The sequence below is a fragment of the Protopterus annectens genome, chromosome 2.part1 (genome assembly GCF_019279795.1).
Source record: "Protopterus annectens isolate FY-2018-M chromosome 2.part1, PAN1.0, whole genome shotgun sequence".
Classification (NCBI taxonomy): Eukaryota; Metazoa; Chordata; order Ceratodontiformes; family Protopteridae; genus Protopterus; species Protopterus annectens.
In genome coordinates, this window is record NC_056729.1 from 70,165,834 (window position 1) to 70,185,976 (window position 20,143).

Below are 20,143 nucleotides of genomic sequence, written 5' to 3' on the forward strand. Positions count from 1 at the left end.
AGGAATTCCACAGGAGCCTCCAGGAAAGGGGAAGGAGGGTGGGACGCAAGAAGGAAGGTGAGATCAAGGACAACAAACATGGAACGTTATGGTGAGTACATAACTTCTTTAGGTTATGTTGTCCATATCTCACCTTCGTTCTTGATGTTTCGGACAGCGTCCCCAGCACCTGATTCTTGGGTGGCTCACTGGAAAAAAAAAATCTTCAGGACCATGGAACCAAAGGATGCCCTGTTCCGGGAGGCCACATCCACTTTGTAATGAGTGATAAAGGTATGAGGATTAGCCCATGTAGCTGCCTCATAGATCGAATCCAAAGGCAGCCTGGTTTGGAAAACAACAACGGTAGCCAAGGCCCTTGAGTGTCCTTTTATTTTCCCTGGAAGTTTTTGTTTATGCAAATCATAGACATGTTTTATAGTGTCTGAAAGCCACTTAGATACAGTCACCTTTGAGACTGCACCACCTTTTTTATTGTCCACCAAGGATATGAACAGTTGGTTAGATTTTTCTTAGTCCTTGGTCCTGTGTAAATAAAAACGTAACAGTCTATGAACGTCCAACTGAAGAATCTTATACTCTGCCTTGTTGCCATGATTGGGGAAGAAAAAAAGGAAGCTCTATGGATTGATTCAAATTGTAGTCAGAACATACCTTTGTAAGAAAGAGGGGTTGGTTCCGAGAGAAACCTAATCTTTATGGAAAATCAAGTATGGGGGACAAATAGATAAGGCCTATAATTCTGAAACCCTTCTAGCTGAGGTAATTGCAACCAAGAAAAAGGTCTTCCAAGTCAGAAATTTGAGCCGACAAGAAGCAGATGGTTCAAATGGGGAAGAATCAGAGAGTCTAAAAAAAGAAGTTATGTCTTACCATAACGTTCATTCATTACTATTAGGACTTCAGTTCCATCCTCAGAAACGATACAGCCATTTCCAAGCTCGCGCCAGCCAAAATCAGTTAAGACCTACCCATAATGCCACTCTTCTAGTTACTCCAGATCAAGTTTGCCCGTCCCTATATAATAGACATAGCAATAGAAAAATAGTAGAAGGCTCTGTCTGAGCCAATACCCTAACCAGGAGTTCCTAAAGTCCACCAGAAGTCCAGATAGGGGGAAGGAGTGCAGGAAGTAATGAATGAACAAAGATCTACAACACAGATGGAATGTTATACTAAGACATAACTTCTTTATCTGATGTTGTAAATCTTTGTTAATTAAATTACCATTAGGACCGGAGTCCCCAGCTACTAGAGTCCTGAGTGGCCCTAAGGAAGGATATTCCTGAGCACCATAGAACCAAAAGATGCTCGTCCCCTAGAGGCCAAATCCAATTAGTAATAACAGATAAAGGTATGAGGTCTTGCCCAAGAGGCTGCTGCGCAAATATCATCCATAGAGGCTCTGGAATGAAATGTTACAGAAGTAGCCATAGATCTGGTAGAATGAGCCTTTATTCTGGAAGGTAAGGATAGCTTATTCTGTTGGTAAATAAAAGGTAATAACATTTCTAAGCTAGGAGGATAAAGTCACTTTGGAAACAGGTTTACCCAATCTTGGTCCTGCAAAGGCCACAAACAATTGATCTGTTTTCCTGAAAGATTTAGTCTTGACCAAATAACAACGAAGCTGCCGATGCACATCAAGGGTGTGCAAAAGGTACTCCCCTCTATTGGAATGCTGAGGGAAGAAAACTGGTGGGTCAATAGACTGGTTAATGAAAAATCCAGAAGTGACCTTGGGCAAGAAAGAAGGGTCAGTACGAAGAGACAACCTATCCATGTGGAAGATCAAGTAAGGTCTCTTGACACTCCAGGCCTGCAGCTCAGATACTCTTCTCGCTAAGTGCTACTAGAAGCAAAGTCTTCACATGAATCAAAGGGCTTGAAAGGATGACCTGTGAGAGATTGGTCAAGTCCCAGGGTTCTAAGGGAGGCTTGACCGGAGGTTTAACATGCAATACTCCTTTCAAAAATGTCTTGCATAGGTGGTGTGACATAATCGAAGAATTATCAAGTCTATTATGAAAATTGGCGAGAGCTGCTAAATGTACAGTGATAGTCGATGCTGAGGCTCCTGCATGTAAAAGAGTAGTCAGGTATTGTAGGATCTTTTGAATAGGCATAGAGAAAGGGTCTAAGTTCTCATCTTTGGCCCAAATAGAGAACCTAGTCCATTTACTAGAATAAACTTTCCTGATGGAAGGTTTGTGTGAAGCCAGAAGAATTTTACGAACAGGAGATGGAATGTCAGGCAGCCTTTCAATCATTGGAAGTGGAGGAACCAAGCTGTGAGCTTGAGACTGTGGAGGTTCGGATGCATCACTTCGAGGATGAGATAACAGGTCTTGGGAATGATCCAGGATCCACGGGTTGTGAATCAGATGAGGCCATAAAAATGGGAACCAGACTTGGCGGGGCCAATAAGGATCACTTTGCTTCTCAACCTCGGAGCTTTCTGGAGAAATTTTGGAATGAGGGGAAATGGGGAAAAAGGCATACAGAAGACCCGGGGGCCAATCGTGCATTAGTGTGTCCCTGGGGATCAGGACAAAGTAGCTTCTGCATTTGTAGTTTATGGGGGAAGCAAACGGATCGCAGCAAGGCTTGCCCCAGCATTGGAAGATCCAATCCGCTGTTACAGGGTTGAGAGACCACTCGTGAGGCATCAGGACGTTCCTGCTCAGATTTTCGGGAGTTCCAACCTTATTGCGGACAATGTGCATTGCTATAAGAAAGCGGTTGGAAGCTATCGCCCAGTGCCAAATCCCGGGGGGGGGGGTTCTCTTACTGGAGGTCTTAAGAGGGTAGCACCTCTTAGGAATGCCTGACATAGCCTATGGGACATGATATTGGACCCCAATTTCTCCCATAATGAAATTGGGAATGGCAGCTAGCTGATAGTAGCTGCAGCTGCTCCTCGCTCAAAAGTTTCAGCATGAAATTCAAGAATCTTTGAAATGGGTGCCATAAAGGGATCAACCTGATTTTTACCTGCCCAGTAAGAGAACCTCTTCCATTTACTAGCATAAAACTTTCCTAATAGTGGACTCATGGGAAGAAATCAAAATGTGTTGAGCTACCAGAGAAACAATCGGGAAGCCTGGCTAAGACCGGAAGTAGAGAAACCAAGCCGTCAGCTTGAGAGTTTGAATGAAGGATTTACAGCACCCCAACTGATGCATCAAGAGATCTGGTGCTGGGTCCAGGATCTAAGGCTCCCCCTGCAGGTTAGGACAAAGGAATGGGAACCATATCTGATGAGGCCAGTAAGTGGCAATGAGGATGAACTTGCAACCCAAGGACTGTGCTTTCTTTAGAACCTTGGGTATCAGGGGAAAGGCGTAAGGCAGTCCCAGGGGCCAATCGTAAACAAGTCCATCCCTGGGTGACTGTCCTGGTGGTGGGACTAGGGCAAAGGAGCTGCTGCATTTGTTGTTGCAGCATGGCTGGCCCCATTTGCGAAAAATCAAGTCCACAACTTCCTGCTTCAGGGACCACTCGTGAGGCATCAGAGTAGCCTGGTTGAGCTGGTCTACTATCACGTTAGATTTCCCTAGGATGTGCGTTGCAACCAGAAAGCGTTAGGAAGACATCGCCCATTGCCAAACTCGTACCGCCTCTCAACACAAGGGGTAAGACCTGGTTCCACCCTGTTTGTTGATGTACCATATCACCGACATATTGTCGGTCTGAATTGCTACAGTCCCTGTAGGTAGAGAGTCCTGAAGTGCTTGAAACGCCATAAGCACCACTCATCTCCGGGATGTGCAAGTGGTACTAGTGTTCCTGCCAAGTCCCTTGAACAGTCTGTCCCAGATAATACCCCCCCACCCTATCTGGGAAGCGTCCGTGGTCACTGTGGCTATAGGTTGGGGGGGTAGAAACGTCCTGCCTATTGTTACCATAGGGGAGTGAAGCCACCACTCCAGATCCTTTTTGCAGGATTCCGTTATCAGAATCTGATGTGACATGGGTAAATCCAGGAATGACCGTTGTGCAGAGGAGAGCCACTGCATAATTCTTGGGTGGAAGCGAGCCATAGGGACCACAGTGACTGCCACTGCCATAGAACCCAGACCTTGGTGATAAATCTTACCTGAACTCTTTTTGTCAATAGCATTGCGACTTGATGACAGATCGTTAATACTCTTTCCTGAGGCAGCTTTGCTATCATAGCCCTTGTGTCTAAATCTGCCCCTATAAAAGGTAATATACTGACAAGGCAACAAGGCAGACTTTTTTTCGAAGTTTACGGTAATCATAGTTGAGAACAAGGGCCAACTGTGGATTCCCTTGGCCCTGATTAGCTGATGCTCGGTGGTGGCAGTAACGAGCCAGTCATCTAGATATGTAAACATCCATAATCCTAGACGCCTCAGGTGAACAGTAACTACTGCCATGCATTGGTCTCCCTGGGGGCTGTAGTGAGACCAAAGGGCAGTGCAGCCTGCTGAGATCCAATATGGGTCTCCAGTCCCCTGTTTTCTTTGGAACTAAAAAGAACCTGGAGTATGTTCTGGATCAGATTTGGTCTGCGGGGACTTCCTGGATGACTCTTTCTTACTTGTTTTTTCTCTACGTTTGCTTGATCCCGAAGAGTGGGTGGAACATCTGGGATAGGGTGTTGTTTTCCTGACAGGGGAAGTTGGGAGAAGGGAATATTGTAACCTCCAGATACAGTACCCATGTATCTTCTGTGATTGTCTGCCAGGCTTTAGGGTACAAGGATAATCTCCCTGTGACTGTCTCCCGAGTAGGACAGTCGGACCTCTCTTCAGGAGTGCTGGAAGGATCTGCCAGAGAAGGTATCTCCATCGCCCTGATTCTGTGGACCCCCCCTGCCGTGAGACCGGCATCTTCTGTTATTTACCCCTCTGCCCCTGGGGAAAAAAATCTCCACGTGTGTCAAGCGAAGCTCCCTGGGATTTCCAGAACCCCATCTTTCCGCTCTTCTGGTCCTTAGGATAAGGTCTAGATGGAGCAGAAAAACGTACTCCCATGGCAGAGGGAGTTTTGCCATCCTGTTCACACCTGGTAAGAGAGTCTTTTACCTGAGGCCCGAATAAGGACGAGCCATCAAAGGGGGTGTTGGTAAAGGAAGACTTGAAGGGGCGCCACAAAATGACAAAGGCGCACCCAGGAATGTCTATGTAAGGCCACCCCTGTGCCTGCCGCCCTCCTCGCCCCATCGGATGCGTAAGAAATTAGCCGCATGGAGTTAACCACCGAAGTCAAGGTCACAAGCCGAGAAGCTGCCTTGTCCGAGGCTCCCGTAGCTGCAGGATCCTGTAAGGTATCTCCTAACTCAAAGTGTGACAAATAGTTCAGCGACCTGAGTGTAAAGGTCGCTGAAGAAAAAATACGCTTCCCGTATCTGTCCATCATACGAGACTCTTTATTCAGCAGAGAGACAGATGAAGTTTCCGCCAATTCCTTCTTGGTGGCTGCTGCCACCACCATAGCATCAATGGGAACACCTTTGGATAAGAAAGCTCCATCTTCAGGGGCTGTTATGAATTTATTGGGCCTCTGTGGGACTGGTTCCATCGTGTCTGGAGAGCTCCAAGCCTTCTGACTCACTACGTGCACAGTGGGTCAAAAGGAGGAGATAACCAATAGGTGGAGGGTCAGGAACCGAATGCATCCAGGTACACTGACTCGTCTTCAGAATGGGCAAGGGACTTCCAGTCACCCCTCTATGGATTTCTAAGATGTCTGAAAAGGAGACATCTTCAGAGGGGGACCCTTGTGAGTCATCCAAGTCTGTGTATGATGTCAAGGACTCAGGTGAGTCCACATGCTTCCTCTTGCAAGTCTTCTTCTGAGGGAACTCCTCCAAGGGATGATCAGGGGAGGTTTCCGAAGTGGGATCACCAAATGAGGCGTCCTGGAGCACGGGTTCCCTACGCTTGGGGCGGAGGGGAGGTTTGGAGGCGGACACTGGCATCGAAGACAAATGAGCCAATGGAGCCGAGGCTGGAGCTGTCTCAGGACAGATTGCATGCTCATCACCTCGAAGGCATCGTGGTCCCGACCCAAGAGTCTCCGGCTCCAAAGAAGCCAGAGACCTCCTCCAAACAGAGAGCAATGGCTCCGAGGCCAATGTAGGAGCCAAGCTGACCTGCGCCGAAGCTCCGAGAGGGAAAGTAGGGTCAGACAAGGGTCTAATGCCACTCCCCCCCTCGGAACCAACGAGGGAGCATCGGCCTCCAGATCACTCGGCAGAAGTGAGTATTGAAGAGATAGGAGCAGTAGTCGAAACCAAGACCAGAGGAGGGTACCAGAACCAACGGTCCCATCACTACGACTTCTATACACTCCGGTTCCGAGCTCAGAGGAGGAATCGAGACAGGTGTTGGTTGGGCTGTCGGCACCATTTCTGTCTGGGATGAGCCCGAAAGTATTTTAGCTAATGCTGGTGTCCTAAGAAGCCTCTTCACCACCTCACATCATCATCTGAGAGGTTCCTGGATGACCGAGAGGAATGGCTTGAAGACCAGTGACTGCCTGCCACAGATTAGGAGACTGTGGAGTAGACCAAACTGGTTTCAAGGTAGGAGACCTGGATCGCTTATGAGACCTTACTGGCTCCGAAACAACAGATGGAGAGGTGAGTGTGTCTTGTCAGAACCAAAAGTCGGGTCCGACTTGGGCAAGTTACAAGCTTTCTCTTTTGACGGTTCTAAAATCTGAGCCGAAGAGCATGAAGGCTTGGGTTTTTCCAGGTTTTTTTGCTGGCTGAGTCCCCTCCATAGCAGCATCAAAGGGGCCCCTCAGTAACCCTCTTAAGATCAATTTGTTCTTTCTCTCCAGCAGGACTCGTGAACTAAATGCATGGCAAATAGAACACAAATCCTGCAGGTGAATAGGCCCCAAACAATACATGCAATTCGTGTGCCCATCTGTAAGGGACATCTTTTGACAGCACAAATCACACTTTTTGAAACCCAACGGTTTAGATTCCTTGCCAGTATCTTTCGACAATGTCAAACAACACCATCTAAAGCTAGACAAAAAAAAAAAAAAACACTAGCAAGAACTAGCAAATACAGACAAAAAAATAATTTTTTAAACGGTGAACAATAGATATTAAGGAAGGCAAGAAAAAACTAAGAACCCTCTAAGTTAAACAGAGGGGAACAGGACCAGAGAGAAAAATGGTTAGTCCACAACAAAAGCAAGTCACTCAGACAGGATAGGAAAAGGTAGAAATATGAAGGACAACTACTGTTAACAAGTTAGATAAGATAAGAGCAAAAATTTTTCTTAAAAAATATAAAAAAAGAGAGAGAAAACAGCCTGAGCCAATCTCCGCAATCTCAACGCTGCAAGCGGCAAACGAGATCTGGGCAACTACCCCTAGCCATGCTGGGATAGCCTCAAGCCAGTAAAAGCTCTCGAGCTATAGTATACAGCCGAGTCAGAGCCAAGGGTTGGCTCTGAACCCAAACAGCAAGAACGAAGACGAGATATGGACAACATAACATTAGATATTTTATATACTCACTTCAGAATGAAATGCAGAGAGCTTGACATTGTAACCCTGCAGTGCACCACCAATTACTTAAAATCTTGAATACAAGCAAACACACAAAAAAATGCTTATACTACACATTTCAAATCAAACTTCATTTATTTTTATTTCTGTCTTATCCCACAGGGATTACATTTGTCAAGCCAAACCACACGAGAAGAATCACATCCACAAGCCACAGACACTGCTTTGTAAAAAACGAGAAATTTCAGAGACACCACTCTGAAATAACAAAATTCTTCCTAATCTTGTCACAGGGAAATAACCTACTGTAAAATAAGCAACATTGCAAATCTACAAATCTGTTAGAATTTTACATCCCTCCAACTTACTAATACTTGTATCCCCAAATAATGTTAAAATACAAAACTCAAAACAAATTAGAATATTAGCTCACATAACTTATTCCTTGAACTACATCTACCACCACAATCACCTGACTGCTCTAACATGTGTATTTAACTTCTTACCTGTAAAGACAGTACAGGAGTCTACTGAAAGCTAACTAAGCTCTGGTCAAAACACCCAATCGTCAGTACACCATTCCAATGTTAGAGATTTAGCAATACAATCAAAAACTTAAAATACCGCTGGTTATAAATTGGAAAAAAGAAAAACAACACACTGTTGCAAAGTTCTGCAACCTTTAGTATAGTTACAATGATGGACATCATAGCAGCTTGTGAACAACAGGTGCGCTCAAAGACAATGCATCAGACGGCGGCAAATGACAGTTAAACTAGATTGCCATTTCAAAATACAACTAGAAAATTAAATTTCATCTATCACAACTGGTTCCCATTATGTTAAACAACCATAATAAACAACTTCAGATTAATATACAAAAAGACACAAAAATAGAAAAAATATATCTATTACAAACATTTAATTATGTAGCATCTGTGACAAAGTACAGAGTGTAACAAAAGGAATAGTTTTCTGTAGTGCCCAAGTAATGGAACAAAGAATGATTTTAAATATCCTAGTGAACTGCTTAATTACCAGTACCCATGATAAAACTATGCTTTACACATCCCAAACAGAAAAAAAAAATCCACTCATTTAATGCAGTATTTAGCTGTTCAAGTTTAGTGTGCTTTTATTAACATTAGCAGTATGCATTCAGTAAGTTAGCAAGTCATTCACTTTATACATAATTAAAATTCTTCTGGTAATACTACAAAAGCATGTACGAGTGAGAGCCAGCTAGTTGGTATTTTCATGTAGCAATGTAATTAGGCTTGTTTCACCACCAAGCCACCATAACACTGTTTTCAAAGCACATTTAAATCACTGAACCTTTCTAGTGTTTTAACATCAAGTGTGTAATTATACAACTACAGAAAATACAGAAAGAAAGAGGACAGAGTCATGCGAGACCAGGAACCCCCAATACAACACAGGACTCACTACTGCAAAATAAGGAAGTCTTTTCATTTGATATAGAATTTTGCTGCATTTGTACATAAATTCAGAATGCATTTTTAGTGCATCTCAAAATAATTTTGTTCATCTTTTAATGAAGCCATGCATTATTGTGAGCCAGTTTTACTAATGTTTGTGATTGTGGTGAAACAGTAGTCATTTGTAGGATCATAATAAGATGGCATTGCCTGGGGGGCAAAAAGAATAATGTTAAAGAAAAACTCCACCTTTTCCTACAGTTTAACTCAACTCTTAGGTTACTTTTCTCCCTACAATATGATTCCAGTACTGTGTAGGTACCTGAAACTTGCTTGTACTTTATAAAACTTTCATTTCCTCACTTCGAAATCAAATGAAGGGAAAGATCACCCATTTTGTTTAAGCTTAACTTCTCACATAATTTGCAGAGGAATTTGTCTACAACGCTATTGTATTAGAAAAGTAACTCACAGGCCAGGCTGCACACAAGTCATTGACAGGTGAGAGGGGCGTGTCATGGTATGGAAAAGGATGCACAAATTGACAGCTATGAAGATTACAGTGTGCAAGTATTTTTTTTTTTCCTTCGTTTAGCCCCCATGTGGCCACCACCACAACCCCATAAATTAAATATAAATATACCAACTCCAAGATGAGGGTGGCCTAATGGTTAGTCCATGTGAGGCAGAGCACCCTGAACTCTGTTCAAGAGAAATCTAGACCTGTGGATGGGGGATCGAGAGTTTTACCCAGGAATCATCTCTGTGTCACTGCTGGACAGAGGCACAACAAACTAATGGGCACAGTATTTTTAGCCTAGTATAAACCTATGAACCTATGAACTACCTTGAGGAAAAGGGTAAACTACAAATAGTTAATGAATATGCATGCCAGCATCAGTACGAATATTACTTTATTTTCACTAACTGTTGGATGGTGTCTTTGCTTTGGACGGGACTTGCTACTGCACATCCTGCGAGGTACGATTCTAATACAAAGACTCTGCGACTGCATGACTACCACAAACACAAGATAAATTTGTAGTCTGGTACTGCTGACAGTTTTATACAGGTAATTAGTCCTGATGTCAGGAGCTCAGGCCGCTGTAAACAAGACTGTTTTTCCATTGTCTTTATTGCAGAGGAACAGAACTCACATTGATTCACAGCTGGTTCCAATGGAGCCACTCCTTTCATAGCAAAACAGAACTATTAGATCAGTCAATGGGTCAGTCAGTTTTCACCTCTTACAAATTTACATATGCAGCATCACAGTATTGAAATGCTAAACTATAAATTTTAAATGTCTGTTGTTTATACTACTTTACATTTTAAGATGACTTGAATGCAGTATCAAAGATGCCTTGTAATTCTTGTATCAGTGCATTTACAAAGTGTGGGGGAGAAGGCTGTCGATTCATCTTGGACTACAAAAAAAAAAAAAACTTTGAACAAAGGCCTGCAATTTAGCCTCTGTTCTGGTTGCAGCTGTATGATTCCTTAGTATACTGTAAAACAAGCATTGCAACAGAAACAGATGAGGGACATTCAAAAAATAAAAGTATACAAAATGACAATGACTGACACTAATCCCATTATATATCAATGGCATGTGACTACACCACTACTTCCTTATGTCTAGCATGACTCATATAAAGCAGACTTGAAATGGATTATGGGAAAGTGAAAGGCTCGAGAAAAATAAGATTACACTGATATGTCAAGTCCATTTGACAGCCGTTTTGAAGAAAACATAGTAAAATTCTATAAAAAGTAGTCAGGAGTGATTTTGAGGTGTTAAAATAGCTCAGAAAACAGAGATGGAGTGAAAAAGCAGATTTTTTTTTTTAGTTAGTTTTCCTTTAAGGCACAGACTGACATTACAAACTGCTGGAGGTACAAAACTAGACTAATCACCTTGCATACCCCATCTGTCAAAAGACCAGCTAATTCTATCCCAAATACAACAGATTCATATACATCCCCTCTCCAAATCAAAATATCAGTTTACCTACACACACACTCTCTCTACATATATGCAGGTGTTCATAGCCACATCTCTCAGACGTGACGAGCATCACAACTTAACCATTTCACATCCACATAACATTGCCATACTTCCAAATGCCTGCAACTGTCAACCGTCAAAGTGCCACTATAGCCCTCAGCTAGTCCACCCTGAAGAAAAAGTAGCATAACTTATAATTACATTACACGTAACAGCAAACATATCTTCACATGATCATACTTAACAGAGAAAAAGACTGCAAACAGAAGTTTAAGCTTATGAAACAAACACTAACACATAATGCTGTGAAAAAACTCAAACAAGTGCAAAAATAGAAAAGGCATACAAAAGCAGTATACAATACTCAGTAACATTTTTAAAAAAGTAAAAACACAAATATATCAAAAGGACACATTTAATAGTCACAATTACAAAATATTTCTTTACGCAGGTAGTATAAAAACATCAAGTCTATACAAAATGAGACAGTGTTTACATTCCTGTAGGACAATAGTGAAAAAAATGAGTACTTGTATTGTTCGCATTTTTATTTCAATTTCTTAATATTTCTCAGCTAATTATCATAAAAAGATATAAAATCTATTCAGATTACACTGCATTTCCAATTCAACAAAAGCACTTCCTTATTTTGAGACCACCATACAATCTTCGTCCAGATTTTTTGCTCTAAGAGATTGACAGGTGTGAGGTACTGCAGTTGCTCAGTCTCCATCGTTCTTCTTTCCAATCATGCAAATGCAAATTCTGCATATGACACAGACCAGCTAACTACAACAGGTCATCTTTTGTTTTATACTAGCTACAGTCACTAGCGAAAAGTAACCAACCCTAGTTAAATTCTGGGTTTCAGAGTCACACCACAGCTGGCATCAATAACGGGATGCGTCGGTAGAGGGCTTAAGGCATACAACTGCGTATTTAGCTCCTGTAGATAATGATACGGCAAATTTTAATACCTGCCTATAGGACGCAAAATAACCCTGGGCACCAATAAAACCAGAAATCAAGTAGGTGCACTCTGCTGTCTACAGTGACCTGCCAAAGCAACTCATTAAAAATAAAATTATATGGAAAATAGAAAGAAAAATAACACCGTGCCATAGTTTCCGTTATATATATATTTCATCCATATCTAGTATACATCTACATCCACGTAAAACTGCTTACCGTTTATTGTGAATCAATCTTGTTTAAAGTTTTAAATATTACAGTAAAATGATTCCATTAAATAGCGCGCCGAATTTTTGTTTGGTACTAAGCGGAATGACGTCCGAGACAGTACGCGTGCCCTCGCGATATTTTTACTTATTAGTGTCAGTCTTTTGTTTAGAAACGAATTGAAGGGGGTAAATAGTATTAAGCTACTGTATAACTCTTTTAACTGTAAAGAATTTCGTCTCATACTTTTGCTGCATGTTTCATAACATTGTGGTTTTCTGGAAACCCCCCTGAAGACTGACGTATGAAAAATAATGACAGGCATTTGAGATTCAGACTTTAAACCCTTCAGAAAATTCATGCTAATTCAAAACAATGTTCTATTAACTTTTTTAAGCCTGTAAGAGCTGTGCTTATAATTGTCCTTATTTTTCGTCCCCCGTCCCCCATTTTTATGGCTTTGTTCCGATTTCTTGCTCTAAGAGGTTGGGAGGTATGTGACGTATAGTTTAATAACAGTTATAGTAAAGACGTTTATGCTTCATTTTTGTACAGTTTAATGTTTTAATTATTTATTCTGTTATGCATGTATCCATTGGCAAATTTCAGTTAGCTGTGCTTCTCTTAACATGGAGAGTTTGAGGAAGTGAAGAATGAAAAGGGGCTTAAAGGCCGTTCAGTTTTTGTATTTTCCTCATTTAAGGTCATTGATAAAGTATTGGGAAAGGTGAGATTTCGATTATTATTAATGCAGTTGGAATGTTATATAAGTTCAAAAGCCGCTAAACGATTTCTATTAAAATTTCCAGTGTAATCACGGCATATAATGTAAATGAGCAGTGGCTATATTTTACAACGCTGCCTGATACGTGCCTCCTAGGGTTTCCAAGGGCAGCCCAAAACCCAGCACATGCTGATTTTACACCCTATATTGTAGATTGAAGTGGTGACCGGGGAAAGTGTAGTTAGGCAGCATAGGATGGTGATTTGTAGGATGAAGTTGGTGATCAAGAAGAGGAGGAGTGTGAGGGCAGCACCAAGGATCTTCTTCTTTCGACTTTTCCCGGTTAGGGGTCGCCACAGCGGATCATCTGTCCGCTCATGATTGGCAGAGGAGTTTTATGATGTCGAGTTGCCAGCCTGGCGCCCAACTTTCCACAGAAGGCACACACTCACACCTAGGGCCAATTTAGAGTGTCCAATCCACCTACTGCATGTCTTTGGGATGTGGGAGGAAACCGGAGCACCCGGAGGAAACCCACGTGACCACAGGAAGGACATGCAGACTCTGCACAGAAGGCACCCCAGCCGAGAATCGAACCGGAGGACCTCTTGCTGTGAGGCAGCAACGCTAACCGCTGCACCACCGTGGCCGCCCTGGCAGCACCAAGGATCAAATGGTGGAAATTGAAAAAGGGTAATTGTGAGGTGCAGTTCAGGAATGAGTTAAGACAGGCACTGGGTGGCAGTGAAGAGTTACCAAATAGCTGGCTAACTACAGCAAAGCTAGTAAGGGAGACGGTTAGAAAGGTGCTTGGTATGACATCTGGACAGAGGAAGGGTGACAAGCAGACGTGGTGGAATGAGGAAGTACAGGATAGTATAGAGAGAGAGACGGCAGAGTGGGATTGTCAGAGTGATGAAGAAAGTAGACAGGAGTATAAGGAGATGAGGTGCATGGCAAAGAGAGAGGTGGCGAAGGATCAGGCATATGAAGAGTTGTATAAAAGGTTGGATACTAAGGAGGGAGAAAAGGACCTGTACCGATTGGCTAGACAGAGAGACTGAGCTAGGAAAGATGTGCAGCAGGTAAAGGTGATAAAGGATAATGAGAGAATCATACTCACAAGTGAGGAGAGTGTGTTGAGATGGAAAGAGTATTTTGAGGGGTTAATGAATGAGGAGAAAGAAAGGGAGAGAAGGTTGGATGATGTGGGGATAGTGAATCATGAAGTACAATGGATTAGCAAGGAGGAAGTAAGGATAGCTTTGAAGAGGATGAAGAATGGAAAGTCTGTTGGTCCAGATGATATACCTGTGGGAGCATGGAGGTGTTTAGGTGAAATGGCAGTGGAGTTTTTAACCAGATTGTTTAATGAAATCTTGGAAAGTGAGAGGATGCCTGAGGAATGGAGAAAAAGTGTTTTGGTACCGATTTTTTAAGAATAAGGGTGATGTGCAGAGCTGTAGTAACTACAGAGGGATTAAATTGATCAGTCACAGCATGAAGTTATGGGAAAGAGTAGTGGAAGCTAGGTTAAGAAGGGACGTGATGATTAGTGATCAGCAGTATGGTTTCATGCAGGGAAAGAGAACTACAGATGTGATGTTTGCTCTGAGAGTGTTAATGGAAAAGTACAGAGAAGGTCAGAAGGAGTTTCATTGTGTTTTTGTAGACTTGGAGAAAGCATATGACAGGGTGCCTAGAAAGGAGTTGTAGTATTGTATGAGGAAGTCGGGAGTGTCGGAGAAGTATGTAGGAGTGGGACAAGATATGTACGAGGGTAGTGAGGTCTACGGTGGAAGTGATTGATGCGTTGAAGGTGGAGGTGGGGTTACATCAAGGATCAGCTCTGAGCCCTTTCTTATTTGCAATGGTGATGGACAGGTTGACAGACGAGATCAGACAGGAGTCCCCGTGGACTATGATGTTTGCAGAAGACTTTGTGATCTGTAGTGAGAGTAGGGAACAGGTGGAGGTGACCCTGGAGAGATGGAGATATGCTCTAGAGAGAAGAGGAATGAAGACCAGCAGGACTAAGACAGAATATATGTGTGTGTAAATGAGAGGGAGGGTAGAGGAATGGTGAGGATGCAAGGAGTAGAGGTGGCGAAGGTAAATGAGTTTAAATACTTGGGATCAATAGTTCAGAGTAACGGTGAGTGTGGAAGAGAGGTGAAGAAGAGAGTACAGGTAGGATGGAGTGGGTGGAGAAGAGTGTCAGGAGTGATTTGTGACAGACGAGTACCAGTAAGAGTGAAAGGGAAGGTCTACAAGAGGGTAGTGAGACCAGCTATGTTATATGGGTTGGAGACAGTGGCATTGACAAAAAGGCAGGAGTTTGAGCTGGATGTGGTAGAGTTAAAGATGTTAAGATTTGCACTGGGTGTGACGAGGGTGGACAGGATTAGGAATAAGTATATTAGAGGGTCAGCCCAGGTTGGAAGGTTTGGAGACAAAGTCAGAGAGGCAAGATTACGTTGGTTTTGACATGTGCTGAGGAGGGATGCTGAGTATATTGGGAAAAAATGCTAAGGATGAAGCTACCAGGTAACAGGAAAAGAGGAAGGCCTAAGATAAGGTTTATGGATGTGGTAAGAGAGGACATGCAGGTGGTTGGTGTGACAGAGCAAGATGCAGAGGACAGGAAGAAATGGAAACAGATGAGCCACTGTGGTGACCCCTAACGGGAACAGCCGAAAGAAGATGATTGTTAAATAAATATATTAGTGTTTTGTTCATCCGCTTGAATAGTTATACGGGAGTTCTGCAAGAAAAAACATGGGATTGGATACATCAGTTAACTCCAAACGGAGTTAAAGTGTATAGAAGTTAAGCATACAAAATGCATTATACATTTTATAGATGTAAGGTAAATTAATGAACGGTAATTATTTATTTTCGAAACCCAGCCATCAGATTGCCAGCTTAACTAAGCATATCGTTATTCCTCATTAACCAACAAAATCGCTTTTGCAGGAGGGCAAGCCCCAATGCATCGCCCCTGTGTGGGGCTGTGTCCTCCACACCCCCACTACTTATATATGCCAATTGCAAGATCGCACTACTTTGAGGAAAATGGCAATCATATGTTAATTTGCGACATTGACAGAATAACAAAATGTGAATTACTATCTGAAGTAATTGAAGTTTATAATCATTTTCTTTAAGTGTGATTCACCACTCTTTCTCCAAAAGTCATCAGTTTTCAGAGGGATTAGGAGGGAAAGGGGTAAAGTTTGAGTCAAAATCAGGCACACTTGAGAGGTATGGTGCCATCAGTGTTTTCTGTTTTGGATACGTGCGGTAATGCATGTAACTGCCTCAAAAAGAGTCTCAAGGTATTGTTTTGTATATCTTAAATTATATGTTGCTCTTCTCGACTACTATTTTTAATTGCTTACTTTCCCACTATAAACTATGTCTACAGTGTCCATGCATTTGCAGTTGTGGAGTTGAGTGAACCCTAGGAGGTGCAGTCAAGGCCACGGGAACTATAGAGTTGATGCCCCCACTCTCCTCCCCAGCTTTGAACAGCTGCCCCTCTGCAGTGGAACTGCTGCCAGCATAACAATTATATGGAAATATTTTGTGTTTCCACGGTAATCATAGAGTAGACACAGATTTTGCTGCATCTAGTTCTGCTTATATTTGAATTGAGCATTAATCCTGAGAAAACTTTTTCTAGAGAGGGCCTTCTGCAGCCCTGTGGCAGGAGGTGTGTAGCTAGAGACCCAGCCATTGAAGCTCGTTGGCCTAAGGCTCTGTTCTGAGCTTTTGATTGGCTATTGTGCCCACCAGTAAGGTTTTTTCATTTATTTTAAAAGCCCCCCATTTGCACAGGTTTGCTGTTGTTTAAACCAAGCTCCACTGAGGTACGCAACCAGCCTGTACTCTACTATCTGCATCTGAGCCATCCGAGGCTTACTACTAAAGATAAGACCATTATTGCTGTAAAGTGGGAGGTTGGCATAAAAGCTAAGGTGTTTATCTTACTAATACAAGGTGCAAGGTTTTATTGTCACATGAGGTAACTGGCTAGGCTTAAAATGGCTCACAAGGGCAGTTAGCCTAGTACTAATCTCTGAACCTATTTCTGCATTTGCTGTTATCACTGTTTTTGCTGATTATTTCTGCATTTTTACTGCACTTTTTGACGTTTTTTCAACCTGTGCATTTAACTTGCATTCTGAGCACTTGCACTGTGTAGTCTAGACTAGCCACAGATTCTGCTGTGTCTAGATCTGCTTGTATTTGAATTGAGCACTAATCCCCAGCAAACTTTTTCTGGAGAGTGCCATTTTCAACCTTATGGCAGGAGGTGTGTGGTTAAAGACCCATCCGTTGAAGCTTGTTGGTCTAGGGCTCTGTTCTGAGATTTTGATTTTCAATTTTGCCCATCAGTAAGGTTTTTTCATTTATTTTAAAAGTCCTGTGTTTGTGCAGATCTGCACACCGCGCATTAACGCACAGTTGCAATTACTGATGGCAGCTATAGGAGCATTACATTTTCCCTTAGCTGCGGTCTGTTCTCCACTGGTACATTTTTACAGTTGTGCTTTCCTATAAGTCTACAGATCAATACAGTCTCTGAGCTACTTTTTCTTGTTCTTTTCATCTATACTAGTGGACTACCCTCTCACAGAATCCCCAACTGGTCATTTCTGCTCAGTCCCTGTTACCAACCACACCTTTTACCTAGCACTATGGGAGGACAATACCCCACCATTTCTTCTACCTACCTGGTCGAATTAGGCATCCTGAGGCAATGTAGCAATTGTCTCATGTACACTACCAACCCACTTCTTTTATGATAATCCAACTCAACTTGCAGGAGGTGCAGCTACATAAAAAACATAGAATCAAAGCTCCCTCGCTCACCAGTCAGTATACCAGACCCTAAGCAGTTTGTCACCACTTGCATCTCACTTCCCTCACCCACCACACAACCAATACATAACCCCACATATGCGGAGGTCCTCTCTAAAAACCTACCCAAAGCACAGAGACCTTCCAAACACAATCACACCACACATAGTTCACTTGCAGATAAACACGGTACACATAAAAAAACATATGCCAGTGTCTCAACAAGTAAGCCACTAAGGCATAACACAAAATTAAATGTACTAATCATAGGTGATTCTGTCGTGAGACACACTGATGTGCCACTCACCAGGCTGGATAAAGAGAAGGTCATGGTTAGCTGTCTGTCTTGTGCCAGGATCCAGAACATCACACACTCAAGTCTCTCAGCAGCAAGTACTATTATGACTCTGTCATAGTACATGTTGGTGTGAACGACTTGAGCCGTACCTCTGTGGATTATATGAAGAGAGACATGACTGAGCTCTCTGATTATGTGTTCCAGGAAGGTATGTCCCTAGCCTTAAGCAGCATACTACCATCATCAAATACAAGCAAAAGATGACTGACTTCAATTTGATTAGTTTCTGGTTTCATTCTAAGGGTATCCAGTTCCTGTTAGCTTGGGATGATATGGTTAATAGGCCTCTTTGTTTGCCAGAGGTGGTCTTCACCTGTCACCCATAGCATTTCAGCTTCTGACAAAGGCTCTTGCCACCCCCAGTACCTTTATTTAGGTAATTTCAAAAGTACAAAATTTCCAATGTAAATTTTTCATCAAAAACCAACATCAGGGTCATGCTGCTAAACGTTAGGAGTCTAAACCTAAAACTGCACTGGGAAGCTGCCCTTACCTTGGAAGATGCTGACATCTGTGCTGTCAGAGAAACCTGGTTCAGTGCTGCGGAAAGCACCCCAACCATACCAGGTTATAATGCCTTCCACTCATTCAGGCCATCAAATGGGAGCAGGAAATCTAAAGGAGGATGAGCATCAATTTTTAATAAAGAAAATACATCTCCAGATTGATAAGACTAAATGAGTCCCTCACAGTACTCCAAGTACAAGTCTCTGTAGGTAAAACTTCTCCCCAAATTATCCCCAGTTATTGGACCCCCTACATTAACCGGGACACCCACAATGCCTACCTGGACCTCCTGGAGTCCCTCAAAATACCACCAAACACCCTGGTTTTGGGAGACTTCAGCTACCCATCAATAAGTTGGTCTAACTACACCTGTACCAATGCAATCATCCAGAGATTCTTGAACTTTGTAAACTCTAATGCCCTGGATCAGTTACTGTACACCCCCACTACCAAACATTCTGGATCTAGTACTTATGAACATGAGTGATCATTGCAACACCCCAAGTGGGGTCTTGATGGAGAGATGAAGAGTCAGCAAGCAAAGGAGAGTAGTAGTGCTGAAATTGAATTAATCCTCAAGTCTTGGTGAGTATCTTCATGAGGTGGGCCCTGCTTTCACAAAATCTCACCAAGGTAACACTGACACATAGACTGTATTTTTATAGCATATATCATGGGCAGACATAAATCAAAAATAAAAAAAAGATAGCTGGGTGCACAAGACCCAGGATAAAAAGGGCCCAATCCTGGTAGGCACACTGGTACCAGGACTGGAAAAAATGACAGTGTAGAATCCTCAAAATACGGAAACATTCCTACAATGGGGCCAGGCTCAGGGGGAAGATGCCCCCCCCCCATGTTGTAGAAGGAATTAGAAGTCCACAAAAACAACAAAAACTGATTGGCCAAAGAAGAGCCATAAAGATGTTAGAGTGGACTATTGAGGATAAGAAAGAAATTATGTATTGTTACCATTATGCAAAAAGCCCAGAATTTCCAGACACAAGATATACAAAATGATTAAGAGAGAAATTAGAGGAAATAAAAATACTTCCACAGGAAAAACTGTCAGAAGCTTCAAATAAAAATTTAATTTGATTAATACAACAGATTTTTGATAGATCAAGAAATTTTGATCTGTTTGGAAAAAGAAGCATCTGAGGAAGTGAGAAAATATAAACAATAAAACCTAGAGATATTTGAATCATATTTAGATATGTTACCAATTCATGTAACACCATACGAATTGCAGAAGAAGTCATTACTGGGCACATTGCAGATGCTCCGAAGAGCACTTTTGGCTAACGTCAAAGAGTGAAACAATGCTAATTTCATGAACTTTAATCGTACTTTGACTTAGGAATGGGGTCCATTCCCGTCATGGTATTAGAAACCCAAAAGACTTAGAGAAATTAAAAAAATACAGTAATGTCTAGTGAGATCTGACCACAGGTCAGTCATACTAGGAGTAACAATATCATCTGACCCTCCCCCAACTGGAACTAGAGTAAAAACATTTCTCCAAAGCAAACTTTAATCTCTTACGAGATGATATTACTAG

General features: G+C 42.3%; 1 protein-coding gene across 2 annotated transcripts in view; it reads right to left on the reverse strand.

Moving 5' to 3' along the window:
• Positions 1–12,255, reverse strand: part of NCAPG2 (non-SMC condensin II complex subunit G2) — a 1,874,483-nt gene extending 1,862,228 nt beyond the window's left edge. For both annotated transcript variants that reach the window (XM_044062031.1, XM_044062030.1), the window contains exon 1: positions 12,137–12,255. The gene's annotated coding sequence lies outside the window, so the exon portion shown is untranslated. The remainder of the gene's footprint in view (positions 1–12,136) is intronic.
• Positions 12,256–20,143: the final 7,888 nt, after the last annotated feature.